We start from the raw sequence: 4,123 nt of genomic DNA, 5'->3' as shown, positions 1-4,123 counted from the left end.
GTACTCGCGAGGCGAGAGTACTTACTCGCCATGGCGAGCACCACTCAACTCACAAACTAAGCTTGTTCTGGGTTCCCTCTGATCCTACATTCATTCCTAATCAATACTAGGTAAGTTCAGGTACTCAAAGGCATACAAGATTCAACTAAAAAGGTCGAAACACGAAATATGACATGCACTCTGCCTAAGCTCGCGAGGCGAGGAAGGTTGCTCGCCATGGCGAGTTGAACCAAACAACTCGCGAGGCGAAGGAAAGGGGCTCGCGTGGCGAGCGATGAAGTTCATCACTCGCGAGGCGAGGATCATCACTCGCCGTGGCGAGCGATGAACAGAAGCACGGGCAGACTAGGGTTTTTCTCAAAAATCCAACACACAACATGGTTCAAAGCCTAATTTTGATTCCAGAATTCATCCTAAACATATTCTAAGGTTAAAGGACGGTTTCTACATCAATCTAAACAAGTTTTACCGTTTGATCATCAATTTTTAGGGTTTTAACCTAATTCCAAAACTTTTCTAAATCAATCCTAACTTTGTCAATTAATCATCAGAATTACAACAATCAATGCTATTGAATTACTAGTCTCACCCTTACCTGGTTATGAAGAAATCGCAGCTCTCTCTATGCTCTTCTCCCTTCTAAGCTTTTTCTCCCTTTTCCAAAAGTTTTCACGTACAATGAGTTTCTAAAATATTAGGTCTTCTCCTATTTATATCTTTTTCTAATAACTTATCTTATCTCACTTTCTCCCCCAAAACTATCTAAAATATCAAAACAGCCCTCAACTAAATATTTTATATTATTTTCAAATCTTTATTTTATTTAACAATAAAATAAATCTCATATCATAATCAAATCCTTCAATACTCATAACTTAACACGTCATCGATCAAATCATCAAAACATACCAAAATCATGCATATACTATATAATTATCATATAATCGCCTAAACTCGATTAAATAAACGATTAAACGAAAGTGGGCGTTACAACTCTCCCCCACTTAAAGGATTTTCGTCCTCGAAAATTTACCTCAAGCAAACAACTCTGGATAAGACTCCAGCATCTTACTCTCAAGCTCCCACGTCAAGCTTTCACCAGTCGCTCCCGACCAAACGACTCTCACGAGAGGTATCTCCTTGCCTCTCAACGTCTTCACTTTACGATCATCAATCCTCAACGGCAAAGTCTCTACCGTAAGGTTGTCTCTAATTTGCACATCGTCGCTTTGGATTACATGAGATGGATCCGGAACATACTTTCGAAGTTGCGACACATGGAAAACGTTGTGCAAATTCGAAAGATGCGGCGGTAAACCCACTCGGTAAGCCACCGTTCCAACTCTTTCCAATATCTGATACGGACCAATGAACTTCGGGGTCAACTTCTTTGACTTCAAAGCACGTCCTACACCAGTCATAGGAGTGACTCTCAAAAACACGTGGTCTCCTTCTTGGAATTCAAGATCTTTTCTACGCTTATCATGATAACTCTTTTGTCGACTCTGCGACGCCTTCATTTTCTCTTGGATCATCTGAACTTTCTCAGTAGTTTGCTGAACAATCTCTGGTCCTAAGACCACTCTTTCTCCTGATTCAAACCAACACAACGGAGTTCTGCATCTCCGACCATACAAAGCCTCGAACGGTGCCATTCCAATACTAGAATGATAACTATTATTATAAGTGAACTCGATCAACGGAAGATGACTATCCCAAGTTCCTCCTTGCTCAAGAACACAAATTCTCAACAAATCCTCTAGCGACTGAATTGTTCTCTCCAACTGACCATCTGTCTGTGGATGATACGCCGAACTCAATCTCAACTTCGAACCCAAGGCCTCTTGCAAACTTTTCCAAAATCTAGAAGTAAATCTTGGATCTCTATCTGATACAATGCTCGAAGGAACACCATGCAACTTCACAATCTCCTTGATGTAAATCTCTGCCAACTGGGCAACAGGGAAACTAATATTAATAGGTAGAAAATGAGCTGACTTCGTCAGCCTATCAACAATAACCCAAATTGCGTCGTTCCCTCTAGGAGTATTTGGCAAACTCGTCACAAAATCCATGGATATACTATCCCATTTCCATTCTGGCACGTCTAAAGGTACCATCATCCCAGCAGGTTTCTGATGCTCAACTTTCGACTTCTGACAAACTAAACAGGAATACACAAACTGTGCCACATCTCGTTTCAAACCAGACCACCAGAAAATCTTCTTTAAATCATGATACATCTTCGTAGCTCCCGGATGAATACTCAAGCTACTTCTATGACTCTCTTCAAGAATCATCTTCTTAATCTCTTCATTGTCTGGGATACAAATTCTTCCTCGGAATCTCAACACACCTTGATCATCGATTTTAAAATCACTGTCTTCAGTCTGATCTCTAGCAATCAACAAGTCCACAAACTTTACATCAACTTTCTGTGCTTCCTTGATACCTTTCAGAAATTCACTATCAATCTTCAGCATACCCAGTTTCACACTCTGAGGTGACCATTCGCAAACCAAACTCATATCTCTAAACTGTTCAAGCAATTCGAACTCTCTGACCATCATGGCGGACATATGCAATGTCTTCCTACTCAAGGCATCTGCAACAACATTAGCTTTACCTGGATGATAATTCAAACCAAAGTCATAATCCTTCAACAATTCGAGCCATCTTCGCTGTCTCATATTCAATTCCTTCTGATCGAACAAATACTTCAAACTCTTGTGATCACTAAACACCTCAAACCTCGAACCATACAAGTAATGTCTCCATATCTTCAATACAAAGACTACGGCCGCCAACTCGAGATCATGCGTAGGATAATTCTTCTCATGAACTCTCAACTGTCTTGAAGCATAAGCTACCACTTTACCTTCTTGCATAAGTACACCTCCTAAACCCAACTTGGACGCATCACAATATACCACAAAAGGTTCATCTGACTTCGGCAAAATTAACACTGGAGCAGTTGTCAAACGCTTCTTCAATTCACCGAAACTTTTCTCACAATGAACGTCCCACACAAAAGTTTTACCTTTACAAGTCAATTGCGTTAGCGGAAGAGCTAACTTAGAAAACCCTTCAATAAACCTTCTATAGTAACCAGCTAAACCCAAGAAACTTCTAATCTCAGTAACTGACTTAGGAGTCTCCCACTGTGATACCGCTTCAACTTTAGACGGATCCACTGCAATACCATCACCAGAAATAACATGGCCTAGAAAACTCACTTCTTTCAACCAGAATTCACACTTAGACAATTTAGCATAAAGCTTCTTCTCTTTCAACACTTGTAAGACAATCTTCAGATGCTCAGCATGTTCTTCTTCAGTCTTGGAGTAGATCAAAATATCGTCGATAAACACAACCACAAACCGATCCAAAAATGCATGGAAGATGCGATTCATATACTCCATAAACACTCCAGGTGCATTGGTCACACCGAAAGGCATAACTTTATATTCATAGTGACCATAACGCGTTCTGAAAGCCGTCTTCTGCATATCTTCGTCTTTTACTTTAATCTGGTGATAACCTGATCTCAAATCAATCTTGCTGAAAACTCGTGCACCCACTAGCTGATCCATCAAATCATCAATTCTCGGAAGTGGATACCTATTCTTGATAGTTACCTTGTTCAACTGTCGATAATCAATACACAACCGCATACTACCATCTTTCTTCTTTACTAGCAAAACCGGCGCTCCCCAAGGTGAAACACTTGGTCTAACAAACTTCTTCTCAAGCAAGTCTTCTAACTGTTTCTTCAACTCAGATAACTCAGAAGCAGACATACGATAAGGTGCCATCGAGACCGGCTTCGTTCCAGGAACAAGATCAATAGAAAATTCAACTTCTCTCTCTGGAGGCACATCAGGAATCTCATCCGGAAAAACTTCAGGAAATTCACACACCACCGGTAACCTGTCAATCACTGCTTGATTCTCAATAGATAAAGTAGCCATCAACGAAAACATCAAGATACCGTCGCGTTCCAGTTGCTTCAGCTGCTTAGTAGATAAAAACTCTGCACCACTTTCCTCTTCGACGGAAGAGAAATGTACTGACTTGCTAAAACAATTAATAAGAACGTGGTTGTACTCTAACCAGTTCATAC

Source organism: Medicago truncatula, chromosome 1 (assembly GCF_003473485.1).
Source record: "Medicago truncatula cultivar Jemalong A17 chromosome 1, MtrunA17r5.0-ANR, whole genome shotgun sequence".
NCBI classification, from domain to species: domain Eukaryota; kingdom Viridiplantae; phylum Streptophyta; class Magnoliopsida; order Fabales; family Fabaceae; genus Medicago; species Medicago truncatula.
The sequence above is the reverse complement of the archived record's forward strand: the minus strand, read 5'-3'. Positions refer to the sequence as shown.